The 19,172-nt window shown below is 43.6% G+C and overlaps 1 pseudogene; it reads left to right on the top strand.

The window, feature by feature from the left end:
• Window positions 1-7,698: 7,698 nt before the first annotated feature.
• LOC126337238 (5S ribosomal RNA) lies at window positions 7,699-7,816 on the top strand (annotated as a pseudogene).
• The last annotated feature ends 11,356 nt before the right edge of the window (window positions 7,817-19,172 follow it).

The raw sequence follows: 19,172 nt of genomic DNA, 5'->3' as shown, positions 1-19,172 counted from the left end.
TTACTTCGGAAGACTTCTCTCCATTGTGAATGACATGCTGCGTTCTGTTATCTAGGAACTCCTCAATCCAATCACACACTTGATCTGATAGTCCGTATGCTCTTACTTCGTTCATTAAACGACTGTGGGGAACTGTGTCAAACGCCTTGCGGAAGCCAAGAAACACGACATCTACCTGTGAACCCGTGTCTAAGGCCCTCTGAGTCTCGTGGACGAACAGCGCGAGCTGGGTTTCACACGACCGTCTTTTTCGAAACCCATGCTGATTCCTACAGAGTAGATTTCTAGTCTCCAGAAAAGACATTATACTCGAACATAATACGTCTTCCAAAATTCTACAACTGATCGACGTTAGAGATATAGGTCTATAGTTCCGCACATCTGTTCGACGTCCCTCCTTGAAAAACGGGGATGACCTGTGCCCTTTTCCAATCGTTTGGAACGCTACGGTCTTCTAGAGACCTACGGCACACCGCTGCAAGAAGGGGGGCAAGTTCCTTCGAGTACTCTGTGTAAAATCGAACTGGTATCCCACCAGGTCCAGATGCCTTTCCTCTTTTGAGAGATTTTAATTGTTTCTCTATCCCTCTGTCGTCTATTTCGATGTCTACCATTTTGTCAACTGTGCGACAATCTAGAGAAGGAAGCACAGTGCAGTCTTCCTCTGTGAAACAGCTTTGGAAGAAGACATTTAGTATTTCGGCCTTCAGTCTGTCATCCTCTGTTTCAGTACCATTTTGGTCACAGAGTGTCTGGACATTTTGTTTTGATCCACCTACCGCTTTGACATAGGACCAAAATTTCTTAGGATTTTCTGCTAAGTCAGTACATAGAACTTTACTTTCGAATTCATTGAAAGCCTCTCGCATAGCCCTCCTCACACTACATTTCGCTTTGCGTAATTTTTGATTGTCTGCTAGGCTTTGGCTATGTTTATGTTTGCTGTGAAGTTCCCTTTGCTTCCGCAGCAGTTTTCTAACTCGGTTGTTGTACCACGGTGGCTCTTTCCCATCTCTTACGATCTTGCTTGGCTTAGTTTTTGCCTGTCACGAAATTTTGCTAGCGTATTCTTTCCGTTTCTATACTGAAATATTAAACCCACCTGACTATTAGATAAACAGCGGTCCATACGTAAATGAGCTGCCAGCTTTAAAACGTTTTCCCCTCGACGCGCTTTACGTATTTTTGAGCCCGGCGTAGCTGTTTAACCTTTTAGGCACTCTACGGCCAGACATAAATCAGCTGGAGGCACGTTAGAGCGCGCCAGAGCGCGGCTGACCCGCTGGCCTTTGCGCCGCCCTGCCCCGGCGTGTCGCTGCGTGTCGCCGCCGCCACTGTGAGCCGCCAGCGGCCAGCGGTGAGGCCGACCGGAATGGACGACCCCTGCGCCCCGGCGGGACCGCCACCCGCAACACAGCAGCTCGCGCGCGCCTAATTCCACACACGGCTTTGCTACTCGCCGCCGGTGGGGTCCCGCGTGCACACACTACCGCAGATTACCCTTTGAGGGAGGGTGCGTCAGGGGGCCGGTAAATCAGTGGTCCATACACCGGAGGCTGCCACGGCTTCACAGGCTCTACAGTGAGAAGCAGCGGTAGAAACTTTCACAAACCCATAACGATAGCGCAGACCGCTAAGCTGCAGAAAGAATCATAGAAATGTAATTAAACTAGAGGTGTATGCATAACAGCGTGTAAAGGTTCCTATCTCTCCCTGACTAATGAACTAAGTAGGATGAGATATGGAGTTTTATTATCGTTGCAAACCGAGCGAGATGGCGCATTCGGGAGGACGACGATTCAATCCCGTCTCCGGCCATCCTGATTTAGGTTTTCCGTGATTTCCCTAAATCGTTTCAGGCAAATGCCGGGATGGTTCCTTTGAAAGGGCACGGCCGATTTCCTTCCCAATCCTTCCCTAACCCGAGCTTGCACTCCGTCTCTAATAACCTCGTTGTCGACGGGACGTTAAACACTAACCACCACCACTATTACCGTTGCACATTACTGCGTCGGACATGCTGACAGCGCAAGTGCCAGCCGGTGTGGCCGCTTCTAGGCGCTTCGGTCTGGAACCACGTGATCGCTACGGTGGCAGGTTCGAATCCTGCCTCTTGCATGGATGTATGTGACGTCCTTAGGTTAGTTAGGTTTAAGTTGTTCTAAGTTCTAGGGGACTGATGACCTCAGAAGTTAAGTGCCATAGTGCTCAGAGCCATTTGAACTATTTTTAACAACGCAAGTTGTTGCTTACGAATTGTTGCATATGGAGGGCTACGTTCATTATTTCATGAGAAAACACTCCAACTTCCCTAGCGTCACTTTGGAGAGGTATGCTGACCTTGTCTGTCTTATTGCTGTCTCTCTGTCCATATTGGATCTCTTCTCCGTCGGCCGCAGATCCTAACATGCATGCATTAAGCAGAATGTTTGGAATAGCATGTGGGAGTATTTAGACACCACGATAATGAAAGTTCAGAATACTGGGATGCATCCTGACGTTTTATTATTTTAATATACAATAATATACAAATCAGGAAACGTAAAATGAACTTTTAATAATCAAAGATTACAGATTCTAATTGTCTCTTATGAAGCACGATAATAATATGTAAGGACTACCACTGCACCAATTCGATAACATAAAAGAAAGTGCGCGTAAATATTGCCGAGCCAGTTTTAATTAACAACTCATTTTTATACTAAATAACGTAACATTATCTACTCACACTATTGCCTCTCGGAAAACCAGTGGCAGACGGTTTTCCCAGGCTGGTTTAAAGTTTAACCTAATTTGAATAACACAAAATATCATTTAGTATCGTGAATTTGTTGCTTGTGTGATTAAGAAATGCCTGAATGTTTGCCTAGACTGCATAAGTCAACAGCTTGAAAATTTGTTCTGAACTGACTGATCGGAGAGCCTGAGTGTGTAAGACGTGTATATTTCTGTTGTCTATTGTCAAACCACAATTTATGCAAGATGTTTATATTTTATTAATAGGATTAAGTAGGAATAATTAATATTTGTCATGTTGGAAATAACTGCGGTAGCAGGGAATGTCTGCAGCAGAGTATTGTTGGCAAGAGAGACGCACATTGATATAATTTTAAAAAGGGCGGGAGAGACAGCGTATGGATACATTTTAAGAAAAGTGCGGGAAAGACCGCGCATTGATATATTTTGTAATGGTAGCAGGGATTGTCTGCACCAGAAAGCACTGTTGGCAGGAGAGACCACTTTAGCGTTCGAAGAGAGTCAGTAGTAAGCGAGAAGTGAAAGCGAGTCGGTAGCAGGACTGAAGCGAGAGGGTGAGAGGAGCGTTGTGCCTGCCAGCCACCAGCTATGATTTACAAGAGATTATAAACGGATGCACAGAGACATCAGCTAACTATTATCAGTAAGAGGAACTAATATTACTGAATGATTTTTTTGAGAAATTCAAGACTACTGAAGATATGTTTGTGCACTGCTAGTTGTAAGATTATTGTAAAAGGTTTATCCCATTTGAACGTTTGTAAAATCATTTCATTCAGAACATAATTAATTTTTGCCAGCAATATTGCATTACTGATTATAATCCATCCCAAAAACAATCAACGTAAAACTTTGCAAAATGTTATTGTTGTCAAGAAAAAATTTAACTATGAATTACGTAACATCAGTCAATTTAATTAAAGAAAAACGTCAGCTTTGCTATTAAAGAATAACGTCAGCTTTGATAATAAATACAGCCACTTATTATGACAGCCCACCAGCAGCTAATAAAGTATAGCAAAACAGAGTAAGTATATTCATGTCGCAGTTCGATGTAGCAGTCAGATGGCCATCCAGTAACAGTATAAAGGTAAGGAACAGTTTTGGGTTATTGCAGATAACGATTGAGGGCCACGACGAGGACACATTCTATGTTTCGTCGAAATAATCAGAAAATCACTTTTAATAAGCAGCAATTAAATTTGTATGCGATGATTGAGAAAGAGAATAAATTTCAAAGGGAAGATTTTATTTGTTATTATTAAACAAGAGAAATAAATCCTAAGGGAAGGTTTCACAGGTTATTGTAGAAGGGAAGGTGGCGTAACAAAAGAGATATAGATGAGACGGGAAGGTTTCACTACAAAAGAGATGTAGGGGAGACGGGAAGGTTTCAAGTGTTTCGCGCCTGCTCGCGAATGTTGCTCTCGTGACTGGATGATTCCGTCCACCAATTAAATGATATTAAGTGAAATCTTTAGCTAGGTCTTTATTATGATATTAGAGTTACTGATATCATAATAATAAAGACGTCAGTGTGGATCACCATCATTGGAACTAAGCACAATCATTTAAACGGTAAATATAAATAATCCAAGTTACCCTCTTGGCACCAATGCTAAAAGGTGAATCACAGCTTTCTATGCGCGGCTCGGCTTCCTTCTCACGATCTATGACTATCTGTCGTTCGTGTGATGGTGTATTCTACTGATATTGCCTACTCGGTAGCTTACAGCAGCTTGAGTCTTCATGCACTGCATGATGAACCGAGGCGTAAATGCCACAAGCATAACATAAATCATTATCCTGGGGAATCTCATATTGGAGGGATGTTCAATAAGTAATGCAAAATGTTTTTTCCCGGCCTGTTTCGGTTGGAAAAATGCGGAATTTGTTATGAGACGTGGTGGAATATTCCCTCTTCAGCCCCTATAGTTCCATGAAATTCCTATTGATGACTGCGCTATACGTTGCCTTCAAAATGGCGCCTGCAACGGAACTGTGCTGCAAGTAGACAGCTATCATTGAGTTTCTTTTGGTGGAGAACCAGATCATTCCAGATATTCAGAGGCTTTTGCAGAATGTCTACGGAGACGTGGCACTGAACACAAGCACGGTGAGTCTTTGGGCGGGGCTTCTGTCATTGTCGTAACAAGGTCGTGGAAACCCGTCCGATCTGCTGCGTTCTGGCCGTCATCACGCAGGTGTGACTCGTACTGCAATGTTGGAACGTGCGGACACTCTCATTAGAAGTGATCGACAGATCACAGTCAGACACCTGGCTGCACGACGGGACGTCTCTGCTGGTAGAGATACCACACTCTTTCACCAGTTGGGGTACTCAAAGGTGAGTGTCCGCTGGATTCCTTGCCGTCTAACAGACGACCTCAGAGCATCGAAGGACCACATGTGCGGAATGGCCTGAGCGTTACGAAGCTCATCGTAACAACTTTTCTTCGTTGTCACTGGCGATGAGACTTAGATTCATCACTTCTAACCGGAAACAAAGGGGCAATCCATGGAGTGGTGCAACCTCACCTCTTCTCTTCTGAATAAAAAGTTCAATACCGCACCGTCAGCCGGTGAATTCGTGGCGACGGTCTTCTAGGACAGTGAAGAGTTTATTCTGTTTAACGTTCTCCCTCACTGTGCAACGACCAACTCGAAAGTGTACTGTGCTACTCTCACAGAATTGAAGGACCGACTTTAGCTAGTTCGTCGCCACAAGAATTGAATGAACTTCTTCTTCTTCATGACAACACAAGTCTTCACACAAGTCCGCACACCCGGGACGAGCTCATGAAACATCATTCAAGTGTTCTTCTTCATCCATCCTGTAGCACGGATCTCGCATTTTCCAACTTCTGTCTGTTTGGATGAATGAAGCATGCAACCGGAGGAAATCAGGCGCAGAAGCTGATGCAGAAAGAAGTTGGCTTCGACGTCGGGCATACAGGCTCTCCCAGTAAGATGGCAGACTGCGGAATCTAATAATCAACATTTCCAGCACAATAATAATAAGCAAAAACTGTTACCACACTAGTATGTTGACATATAGAAACCGCACATAAATGTCCCTGAGATACTTTTAATTGATAGTTCAAATGGTTCAGATGGCTCTGAGCACTATGGGACTTATCATCTATGGTCACCAGTCTCCTAGAACTTAGAACTAGTTAAACCTAACTAACCTAAGGGCATCACACAACACCCAGTCATCACAAGGCAGAGAAAATCCCTGACCCCGCCAATTGATAGTTAACTTTTACGCTAAATAATGTAACATTCTAGACAAACACGTATTGCCTCTCGAAAGACTAGTCGTAGACTGTCTTTGAAAACGGTTTCCCTGGCTGGTTTCAACTTGAGCGTAATCTGAACAAGACAAAATATCGACTCGTAGCACGAATATGTTCCTGGTGTGAAAGATATGAAGTGGCTGAAAGTTTGTTCCATACTAAATAAATGAACTACCTTCAAATTTGTCCTATAATGCGTGAGTGAACACCCTGAAAGTTCGTCCTGCACTGCATAAGTGAATTACCTGAAGATTTGTCCTGTACTGTGTAAGTGAACTCCTGAAAGTTTGTTCTATACTGCGTAAATGAACTACCTGAAAGTTTGTCCTGTAATGCGTAAGTAAACTGCCTGAAACTTTGTCCCATACTGCGTAAATGAACGACCTGAATATTTGTCCTGTACGGCATTAGTGGACTTCCTGAAAGTTTTTCCTGTACTCTATAAGTGAACTACCCGAAAATTTGTCCTGTACTGCGTAAGTGAACTGTCTGAATGTTTGTTCTCAACTGACTGATCAGATAGCCTCACTGTACCGCGCCTCCCCGCTAAGGACGCGCTCATGATTGGTCGCTTCAGTCTTTCAGTGATAAATAACGTAAAATGCAATCCATATCTGAGCTTCAGGTATGAAATTAGAGTTATTGATATCACAATTAGAAGGTCGTCGGTATGGATATTTTCAAGAACATAGCTGGAACTCTGTACAAACATTTAAGCGGAAAATACTAATAATCAAAGTTATGCGGTTTGCTCCAGTGCTAAAGCCGTCCTACAGAGGCGAGGCAGCTAACGTTGACGTGTACGCGACATCGCACCTGGCGAGCGATAGCGTCTTCGGCACACAGTACGAGCAAATTAAACGTGATTTGCACTATAAGCGTTCTCCAGCGGCGATTGGGGAAATATGTGGCGCATGAACCACACACCTGCTTTGCGAAAATGGACGTGTCTAAAATTCTGCTTTAACTCTGTTAGCTGTTGTCGACGAAGAGCGGAGGAAATCTCGAAGATGCGTGTGCATAAAATCCGTATTCTCGATGCAGCATTGACTACCATCACTTTGAAGTAACGTACTTCGCCACACAGATTTCACGATCGAAATTCGTTTCATAATTTCATTTCAGTGGAAGAGAGGACTTTCTCGAAGCTGCTCACCATCATTGAGAAAGATATTTACCGACAAGATATACGAGGCAACCCATAAACTACGTGGTAAGTATATATATTTTACACAGAGTTTGCCGGCCGCGGTGGTCTCGCGGTTAAGGCGCTCAGTCCGGAACCGCGCGACTGCTACTGTCGCACGTTCGAATCCTGCCTCGGGCATGGACGTGTTAGGTTAGTTAGGTTTAAGTAGTTCTAAGTTCTAGGGGACTGATGACCACAGATGTTAAGTCCCATAGTGCTCAGAGCCATTTGAACCATTTGAACACAGAGTTTCTTAAGGGCAAAAACTTCCAGTGTGTAGCTTGTGTGTTTTTCTTGACAAAGTGGCAGTTTCATTAAGGTTTCTGGCCACTCGGAAAACATTCCAGTCGCTGGCCTTTGCAACAATAGCTTCCGCAAATACATTATTTATAACAAATAACATCGAGTTTTGAGATAATACATCTGTTAAATTAATAAATCGTTTAGATAACAGGCAACGGCCTTGCCGCAGTGGATACACCGGTTCCCTTCAGATCACCGAAGTTAAGCTCTGTCGGGCGTGGCCGGCACTTGGATGGGTGACCATCCTGACCGCCATGTGTTGTTGCCATTTTTCGGGGTGCACTCAGCCTCGTGATGCAAACTGATGAGCTATTCGACCGACTAGTAGCGGCTCCGATCAAAGAAAACCATCGTAACGACCGGGAGAGCGGTGTGCTGACCACACACCCCCACTATCCGCATCTTCTACTGAGGATGACATGGCGGTCGGATTGTCCCGATGGGCCACTTGTGACCTGATGACGGAGTGCTATTTTTTTAGAAAACAAAAAGTGAAAAAATCGGCAGGAGTTAGAATTGAACCCGTTTCCTATCACTTTAAAAGCCTACGCTGCTATCGAATCGGCTACCACTTCTGCACGCTGGTAAGCCCTCTCGATTTCGCTATCCACTAGATAAAGACTGTATCTACGAAGTCATTATTTTGTATTTAACGATTACACGTTGTATGAAAACGGTACACTTTTAATAGATCATCATTCTCTCGAAGCACTGAAACGGTATACTTTCATCGCACAGAAGTTATAATAGTAGAAAGACTAAATACAGGAAATCGTTATCTACAGATATGTAGTTTCCTATCATTTTATTATAACAAATTGTAGCTAAAAGGAAGCGTTTTCGAGATATCCTCAATTCTCTGATGCTCTGAAATAGCTTGGAATCGTATCATAAATGTGATAAACCAAATGCCTATCAAATAAGTAGTTTAAGGCAATAAAATTTGCCTGCGCACAAGTTCGGCTTGTAACACTGGAAATGCGTATCCTCCTATTTCCATCTACGATACTATAAATTTTTTCCTTATTTCGTTACCTGACAATATGGCATTTCTGTGTCTTTAAATATTGTAATTGTTATATATATATATATATATATATATATATATATATATATATATATCGATGTATAATTGGTTTGTTTTGTAAATATTATTTGTATTTTTACGCTAGGTCTTGCCTAGGGAAAACTATGCTATCGAACGATTACAGCGATAGCTCGTGTGGAGAACGAACCAAAGTGTTTAGGATCTTGGGTAGTGTTAACTCTGCCGCGTGGAGCGCGGGCAGAGAGAGTCCGGCTGTAGTAGGGCGGTGGAGCAGTCGTGTTGAGTGACGCTCCTGCGAGTTGCCGCGCTTTCGGGGTTTGGCAGCACGTAATTGCGCTCGACTTGCTATGATAGTTTCTGGCACGGTGTCGCGGACGGGAAACATTAGCAGGCACACATCAAGAGCCCGTTTCGCCTGGTGACCTTGTCGAGAAGAAGGCGCGCCATCATCCAGCTTCTGAACAGCGACGGCCGACAGGAAGTGATTGTCGCAACCTCCTCGATCAGCGACCTCAAACTTTTAATCAACCAACAAGGAAGACTGAAAGCACGTTAAGTTTTAGAACTGTATGGCAGACCTCAGCTTTTCAAACTGTTCCATTTTCGTAACTATAATTACAGCAACTTAGCATGAACATTTGTTGCTCATTGTCCCAATTGCATTACCAAGCAGGGTCCCTTCCATTTCGGAAATGAACCCGAGTGCCATTGAAATTCAAAGGCCAGTGTTAAAGTAATATCATTCCATTACACTACTTTAATTTCAAAGTTCAACGAAACTATTCATAGCTGGCTACAATAAACAAAGAGAACTATATTTAGATTACACAAGCACAAATAAATAGTGCGAATTTTGTTACCATATTTTAGCTTACCTGTGACTGCAGCTCAGCTTGGCACGTACTAAATTTTAATATTATTAATTGTCCAAAATCATTTAATTCAAGTTCAAAGTTAAGTCTCTTACTTCAAAATTGCATAGATTCAAGTTGCTTTTGAGTTCACTATTAATTTCAGTCACAAAAATAACTTTCAATTTTCCGGATCTGTTAATTCTATTGCTAAATTAAGTCAGAGGGTAGCGAAATTTATTACTTCTGACAGACATTCAGTTTTCACACAATACGTGCAACCTTCAGTTGCCACGCTTTTAATGCTAATCATATGTGCGTTAACCTTTCTTTTTCAGTTATTATAGTAGTTGTTCATAGGACTGGCGACAGTAATTTTCCCCAAATTTCAAATATTTAATTAACGCCAGTTAATTGTTAACATAACGACCGCACATTTACTTTCTTTATTAACTTTACCCTTTTTCAAAATTTGTTTCCACCAATTTCATTTGTATTTTTCCTTTCATTTTGCTCTATCCCTTCCTCCTTCTTTACCAGCAGATTAACTTCGGTGGCGATTGCATTTCCCAAGTTTCCATTAGGTACCCGAGGTCTAATTTTTCACTGTCATTTAGGTCGATAAGTGAGGGGGAGGTTACATGTACTTGACATAAAACCATGTCGCGCCTCATTGGCCACGTTCCTCTCCGCGAGAAAAAACTCTGATCTGCCACATTTTCCATTTCACGTTCCGCGTTATAGTGTGACGGGGAATTGCTCGCTGTGGCTTCACGCGTTCCTCGTCCACGAGAGTTTCCACGTGTCGTGAGAAGACGGCTTACAGGTGATTCGCAGTTTTCCTTATGCACTCTTCAGCACGACTCGACTTCGTTCTCACATGCACTGTCGTTTTGGTGTGGAGTGCTCTACTGACGTTGCTTGATCGCTAACTTGCAACAGCGTGATCCTTCATACACTGTATAACAAAATACGACAAGACGTGGGATGAAAATGGGGCATCGATGCCAAAAGCGTATCATCGATGAGTGTCGCGAGGAATATGACATACATTGCTCTAGGAGCTTTCTTTCCGTCTCGTGAGACCAGAACCGTCAGTTATGTGCCAAAGTAGATGAATGATGACCCGTCAAATAATGTGTTAACGCTGAAGCAAGTGGTAAGCTCGCCGTGCAAAAAATCAGTCACCAATAGAAGAAATGGCACTAATACCGCGAAACACCGCCCTTCGTCCGGATGACGGCCTCGATTCAGCGAGGAAGACAGTCCACAAGTTTCTTCAGGTATGCAGCAAATCCAGGCTAACCCACTCATTGACGACCCTTTCCTTTCGAGCTATCTGTGTGGGAGGACGCTGATTGCGAAGTTTCATCCACTGCTCAGACAGTCTCAGATAGTTTCTATTGCTTTAAAATCTGGTGGTTCATCGGGCTAGTCGATGTGCTGTGCGTGCTGTCCTGTGTACCGGGCAGTTGTGACCTTGCAAAGTGAGAGTCCCTCCAGTACACTGAGTTTTTTTCTTTTTGTTTTCCATCACTAAGACACAGAACAGCTTCGAACCCACCAAAATTTAATTTATATGGTACGCAACCACCACTTTTTGGAACACGATTATAGAGATGAATCCCACGTGTGCACATTGATTGACATTACGACTGTAATTCCGCACAACCGACCGGCACTGCTTTGACACACCAGCACTGAAGTGTCACGTGACTGCGTGGTACTGGTTCTGTGCCATCTGCAGCGATCCAAAGTGACCATGATGCTCTTCTCAGCCTTCTTTTCACACCGCTTTGACATTTTGGGAAAATAAGTTTTATAGTTTGCTATTCATGTAACTGGGGTTCTTAAAAAAAAAAAAAAAAAAGAGAGAGAGAGAGAGAGAGAGAGAGAGAGAGAGAAAGAGAGAGAGAGAGAGACAAAATGGTGCTCTATCGGTAGATTGAGGTTGTCGTGCAGGCCGCCGAGCATGTGGAATTTGGTGACATATCAGTGAATTTGAAAGGTAAGTGTAGCCAGTTGTATGCTAGGGATGGCGATTATCGCTGAAACAACCAGTTTTCGGTTATATTAATTTTTTAACGTCTGTTTAACCTGACTGTCAAAACTGCTCAAAAATAACGGGTTTCTGAAATAACCCATTTTTGGTTTTCTATTGCTGTTACTTCCTGTGATAAACGTAGAAATCGAACGAAGAATGAAAAATTTTGACTCTCTCAGCTTCAAGATACACAGAATAAACATGTTAAATTAAATAAGCAAATAAAAGTAAATTTTGTCTGTCCACCGTTCGCTGCTTTTCTCCAAAAAGTTTTGGAGCATATACTGTACTCGAACATTATGGATCACCTGGAAGAAAATGACTTATTGATACATCACCAACACGGATTCAGAAAATATCGTTATTGTGCAACACAGGTAGCTCTTTACTCCCATTAAGTAATGAGTGCTTCGACAAGGGATCTCAGATCGTTTCCATATTCCTAGATTCCCAGAAGCATTTTGATACCGTTCCTCACAAGTCAGTATTAATCAAATTGCGTGCATATGGAGTACCGTCTCAGTTGTGTGACTCAATTCGTGATTTCCTCTCAGAGTGATAGACGGTAAATAATTGAGTAGAACAGAAGTGATATCTGGCGTTCCGCAAGGTTGTGTCTTAGGCCCTCTGCTGTGCCCGATTTACGTAAATGACCTAGATGATTATCGGAGTAGCCCCCTTAGATTCTTTGAAGATAACGCTGTAATCTACCGTCTAGTAAAAACATCAGACGATCAGTTCAACTTACTGCATGGTGCGAAAAGTGACAATTGGCACTAAACAAAGAAAAGAGCGGAGTCATCCACATGGGTACCAAAAGAAATCGGATAAACTTTGGGTATACGATAAATTGCAGAAATCTAAGGGCCGTCAATTCGACTAAATACCTACGAATTACAATTACGAGCAACTTAAATTGGGAAGACCACATTGATAATATTGGGGCGAAGGCAAAACAAAGACTGCGCTTTGTTGGCAGAACACTTAAAAGATGCGACAAACCCACCAAAGAGACAGCCTACATTACACTTGTCCGTCCTCTGCTGGAATATTGCTGCGAGGTATGGGATCCTTACCAGGTAGGATTGACGGAGGACATAAAAAAAGTGCAAAGAAGGGCAGCTCGTTTCGTGTTGTCGACCAATAGGGGTGAGAGTGTCAATGATATGATACGCGAGTTCGCGTGGCAGTCACTGAAACAAGGGCGGTTTTCTTTGCGGCGAGATATATTTACGAAATTTCAATAGCCAACTTATCCTTCCGAATACGAAAATATTTTGTTGACACTTAACTGCGTAGGGAGAAATGATCATCATAATAAAATAATAGAAATCAGAGCTCTAACGGAAAGATTTAGGTGTTCCTTTTTCCCACGCGCCATTCGAAAGTGGAATGTTAGAGAAGTAGTATGAAAATGGTTCGATGAACCCTCTGCCAGACACTTGAGGGTGAATTGCAGAGTAACCATGTAGACGTAAATGTAGATGTAGAAAAAATAAGTTGTTTATCACTACAAAAAATTACCAGTATTCTCATACTGTTTCTAATTTTTTGAAAGTATGCTAAAAAATCATGTAACTTAGGATCACATCACTGCTTGAGCGTTACTAATAGTGAGTGCTAAAGGGTGAAAACTAAGGCTAAATAACGCTGTTTTTCGTGTTAATTTGCCCGTTTCCGAGAGCTACCAGCAGATAAAGGCATTTTGTGTAGACACCGGCAGAAGATGAGTTACTTTCTATGTTTATTGCGTACTATGAATGAACTGTTGTTAAATTCTTAATTTATTATTGTTACCGTAATTTCCTTCCTGTTACCTTAAGCCACGACACACGGAAACAAGGCCCTTATTGTCTGCTTACGCCATGTGTTTGTTGCTCGTTCTGTCGGCATTGTTATTAAAATAGTGGTGATCGCTTTTCCCGTTTTCTGTAGTAACGAAATATATCGAGCCAATGCAAATTCCACGAATAAAAATTACTCTTTTCTTAAGGAAAAGGTTTATTTAAAATGTAAACGTTTTAGCACTATTGTTCCGGTTAAATGACATATCGCTTTTTTTACTCGATTATTAGAAAAAATAAAGAAAGACCTATTACAAACAAATACTGATATTGGAAATTTGTGGTAAGTTCTATGGGACCAATCTACTGAGGTCATCGGTCCCTATGCTTACACACTACTTAATGTAACTTACACTGACTTACGCTAAGGACAACACACACACCCAAGCTCAAGGGAGGACTAGATACTCCGACGGAGCAGCCGTGCGAACTGTGGCAAGGGGCCCATAGGCCGGCTGGCTACCCCGCGCGGCTAAACAAATACAGAAAAACACGAGTTATTCAGAACTAAAATACCGGTATCAGTTTTAAGAGCTCCATTTCTCCCACCTGCACTCCAAATCAGTGTTTCTGGACACCAGTACCGTCGATCGAAGGGTGAATAGTACACTACTGGCAATTAAAACTGCTACACCACGAACATGACGGGCTACAGACGCGAAATTTAACTGACAGGAAGAAGATGCTGTGATATGCAAATAATTATTTTTCCAGAGCATTCACACAAGGTTGGCGCCGGTGGCGACACCTACAACGTGCTGACATGAGGAAAGTTTCCAACCGATTTCTCATACACAAACAGCAGTTGACCGGCGTTGCCTGGTGAAACGTTGCTATGATGCCTCATGTAAGGAGGAGAAATGAGTACCATCACGTTCCCGACTTTGATAAAGGTCGGATTATAGCCTATCGCGATTTCGGTTTATCGTATCGCCACATTGCTGCTTGCTTTGGTCGAGATCCCATAACTGTTAGCAGAATACGGAATCTGTGGGTTCAGGAGGGTAATACGGAACGCCGTGCTTTATCCCAACGGCCTCGTGTCACTAGCAGTCGAGATGGCAGGCATCTTCTCCGCATGGCTGTAACGGATCGTGCAGCCACGTCTCGATCCTTGAGTCAACAGATGGGGACGTTCGCAAGACAACACCCATCAGCACGAACGTTCGACGACGTTTGCAGCAGCATGGGCTATCAGCTCGGAGACCGTGGCTGCGGTTACCCTTGACGCTGCATCACAGACAGAAGCCCCTGTGATGGTGTACTCAACGACGAACCTGGGTACACGAATGGCAAAACGTCATTTTTTCGGATGAATCCAGGTTCTGTTTATACCATCATGATGGTCGAATCCGTGTTTGGCGATATCGCGGTGAACGCACATTGGAAGCGTGTATTCGTCATCGCCATACAGGCGTATCATCCGGCGTGATGGTATGGGGTGCCGTTGGTTACACGTCTCGGACACCTCTTGTTCGTATTGACGGCACTTTGAACAGTGGACGTTACATTTCAGATGTGTTGCGATCCGTGGCTCTACCCTTCATTCGATCCATACGAAACCCTAGATTTCATCTGGATAATGCACGACCGCGTGTTGCAGGTCCTATACGGGCCATTCTGGAGACAGAAAATATTCGACTGCTGGTCTGGCCAGCACATTCTCCAGAACTCCCACCAACTGATAACGTCTGGTCAATGGTGGCCGAGCAACTGGCTCGCCACAATACGCCAGTCACTACTCCTGATGAACTGTGGTATCGTTTTGAAGCTGCTTGGTAGACTGTACCTGTACATGCAATCCAAGCTCTGTTTGACTCAATGCCCAGGCGTATCAAGGCCGTTATTACGGCCAGAGGTGGTTGTTCCGGGTACTGATTTCTGAGGATCTATGCACCCAAATTGCGTGAAAATGTAATCACATGTCAGTTCTAGTGTAATACATTTGTCCAATGAATATCCGTTTATCATCTGCATTTCTTCGTGGTGTAGCAATTTTAGTGGCCAGTAGTGTATTTTTTCCTGTCAGCTTAAATAAATATAAACTCAGTACCCATCCACTGGCCCGATGATTACTGCAGATAGAAGTCAGAGTGTAAACCTCGCCACGCTATAGAGTGAATACGATATTGGGCAACAACAAGTGGAGGAAAAAAGTGGAGTGAGACGAGCAGCTGTGTTGTGGGCCCGACGCGTCTTGCCAGGCGATGGACAGCAAGGCAGGTGCGGCCCTTCTGCCCAGCCTTCAGACGGCCACCCACTATGCTGGAGCAGCCGCTGCCCACGGGCCGCCGCCGCCAACATAAGCGGAACCGGCGGACAGCGGCGGCAGCCCCTGGCCCATTTGCTGTCGTGTGGGCGGCGGCCGCAGAAATAGCGCGCAAGCCGGGAATACCCGCCATCGGGCGTGACCGCCGCTTCTGTCGCTTAGCAACTCAGCCAGTGTGGAAGCAACGCTCAAATGAAACAAATGCTCGTTACACGAGGGGTACTCGCGAAGATATGCTCAATTTCCAGGGGCAGATGGGCACTCTGGCCACAATTTACCCGAATGTAAAGTGGCCTATCGTTGCACAAGAAAGGCGAGTATATCCTGCACAGAATTAGGCATGTACAGGACGGGAACTAGCTTTTCTGCTTACATTGTATAGTCAAAAGGCCGGCCGGGGTGGCCGAGCGGCTCTAGGCGCTATGGTCTGGAACCGCGCGACCGCTACGGTTGCAGGTTCGAATCCTGCCTCGGGCATGGAAGTGTGTGATGTCCTTAGGTTAGTTAGGTTTAATAGTTCTAAGTTCTAGGGTACTGATTACCTCACAAGTTAAGCCCCATAGTGCTCAGAGCCTTTTGAACCATAATCAAAAGCATACGGACTCCCCCAAAAACATACGTTTTTCGTAATAGGTGCACTGCGCTGCCACCTACTGCCAGGAACTCCAACAAGCGACCTCAGTAGTCATTAGACATGGTGAGAGAGGAGAATGGGGTGCTCCGCGGAACTCACGGACTTCGAACGTGGTCAGGTGATAGGGTGTCAATTGCGTCATACGTCTGTACGCGAGATTTCCACACTCCTAAACATCCCTAAGTCCACTATTTACGATGTGATAGTGTCGTGCAAACGTGAGGGGACACGTACAGCACGAAAGAGTACAGGCCGATCTCGTATGTTGACTGACGAGATTCCCACACTCCTGAACATCCATACGTCCCCTGTTTCCGATGTGATAGTGAAGTGGAAACGTGAAGGGACACGTACAGCACAAATACGTACATACCGACGTCTTCTGTTGACTGACAGAGACCGCCGACAGTTGAAGATGGTCGTGATGTGTAATAGGCAAACATCTATCCAGCCAATCACATAGGAATTACAAAATGTATCTGGATCCACTGCAAGAACTACGAGGTGAGAAAACTTGGATTTCGTGGTCGAGCGGCCGTTCGTATGCCACACGTCACGACTGTAAATGCCAAACGACGCCTCACTTGGTGCAAGCAGCGTAAACATTGGACGATCGAACAGTGGAAAAACCTTGTGTGGAGTGAAGAATCACGGTACACAATGTGGCGATCCGATGGCAGGATGGCGAATACCCGGTGAACGTCATCTGCCAGCGTGTGTAGTGCCAACCGTAAAATTCGAAGGCGGTGGTGTCATGGAGTGGTTTTTCATGAAGTGTGCTTGCACCCCTTGTTGGTTTGCGGGACACTATCACAGCACAGGCCTACATTGACGTTTTTAATACTTTCTTGCATTCCACTGTTGAAGAGCAATTCGGGGATGGCGATTGCGTCTTTCAACATGATCGGGCACCTGTTCATAATGCACGGCCTGTGGCGGAGTGGTTACACAACAATAACATCCTTGTAATGGACTGGCTCGCACAGAGTCCTGACCTGAATCCTATAGAACACCTTTGGGATGTTTTGGAACGCCGACTTCGTGACAGGCCTCACCGACCGATATCGATACCCCTCCCTAGTGCAGCACTCCGTGAAAAAGGGGGTGCCTTTTCCCAAGAAACCTTCCAGCAACTGACTGAACGTGTGCCTGCGAGAGTGGAGGCTGTCATCAAGGCTAAGGGTGGGCCAGTACCATATTGAATTTCAGCATTACCAATGGAGGGCGCCACGAACTCATAGGTAATTTTTCAGCCAGTTGTCCACATGCTTTTTATCTGATTATCGAGGGTTAATGTGTCAAGACATTTTCATTTAAATGTCTTTGAAGCTGCCACATAAGTCAAAAAGCTAGGTTCCATCTTTTACATCCAGAACTCTGCCTAGGACATACTCGCATTTTTTGCACTGTGATAGGAGCATTTTTCATTTTCCTTCCCAACTTTTATTCTACAATAATTTTGGCATTAGAACGCCATAACCTGGAACTGATGTAAATTTTTCTAGTCTCGTGCGACAAATGACCCAATCCAGGTTTTTTAAATTGACTTTCGAGCCATGTTTCTCATATCATGGCAACTGATAAAGCTTTCAGAAAACAACAAAACGACCATCAATTACATGTGTTTGTTTGCCTACTTAAGAATTTGAACCGATGCGCACAAGTCTGAAGCACAGAAGTGACATGCGAAAAAAACTCAGAAGAAACGTGTTTTTTGTACGTAATCCTAATGAAGCCAGGCTATGAAAGCAACTCTTCAGTTTCATTGTAATAATGGATTTGTTATACATATCATTCGCTTTAAACAGTTTCCTGGCGTTCAGCTAATGTAAGAACAAATTTTACGTGCTACATTTAGCTTGACTTTAAACGATCGTATCTTCGTATCTCGACAACGGATAGAGATTATTGTATGAAAAAAACTTTCGTTTTGAGTTTATGACCCTCGTGCAAAGTATGAACCGATTCGTACAAGTTTACAGTATTAAACTACCTCGCTTCAAAAACCTCCCATAAAAACGTATTTTCCTCTTTCAAACGGTTAAAACCTGTGTTGGATGAAGGTCTGATATACCGGTGGATCAAATTTGTATCGTCAGTCTCCCTCCAGTCTGGAATTACCGAACATACAAATGGCGCCATTAGCTGAGCATTAATTTCAGACCAACAAAAATCCTTACCAGAAGAACTTAATTGATTTGGGCAATTTTCCTGGGCGCCAGCTAACCTTGGTTAACATACTGTAACATAGCTGCAGTAAGCCAGATGTTCGAATGGCTTTACAAATGGCCGCTGGCGCTGGCTAAACCAAAAACCTTATCCCCTTGTTCCTAGCTCAAATAGGAACCGAGTATCTAGAAATCCCCCCCTCCCCCCCCCCCCCCCAAAAAAAAGAAAACGAAATACGATTGTGCGTGCTGCCGTATCATTCACATTTCTTACTGCGTCTCCGAGCTGAAATGGTTGGTTATGAACTGCAGATAAAAGCAGAAGAAACTGGAGTAAGATAGGAAATTAAGAAGATGGGACAAGAGTACTCTGAAAGAACAAGAGAATATTAAGAGATTGAAGGAAACATTAGGCAACGTATGACTGAGATAGGGAAAAATGGATATAACAGAAGACGAATAGGTATAATTTAGAGATGAAATAATAAAGGCAGCATAGGAGCAAATAGGTGAAAAGACAAGCTCAAAGAAAATCCTTGTATAACACAGAGATACTGAATTTAATTGACGAAAGAAGAAGGTACAAGAATGGTAGATATGAAGCATACAAAAACTGAATATAGACGTGTAAAACTGAGATCGACTGGAAGCGCAAAATGGCAAAGCAGATACGGCTAGCGGATAATAATTGCTGTAGACTATGAGTTCAAAAGACTGCACCTACACTAAAATTAAAGAGATCTTTGTAGATAAAGGAACTCAGCTG

The sequence above is a fragment of the Schistocerca gregaria genome, chromosome 2 (genome assembly GCF_023897955.1).
Source record: "Schistocerca gregaria isolate iqSchGreg1 chromosome 2, iqSchGreg1.2, whole genome shotgun sequence".
NCBI lineage: Eukaryota > Metazoa > Arthropoda > Insecta > Orthoptera > Acrididae > Schistocerca > Schistocerca gregaria.
This window is presented reverse-complemented; position numbering and strand designations above follow the sequence as displayed.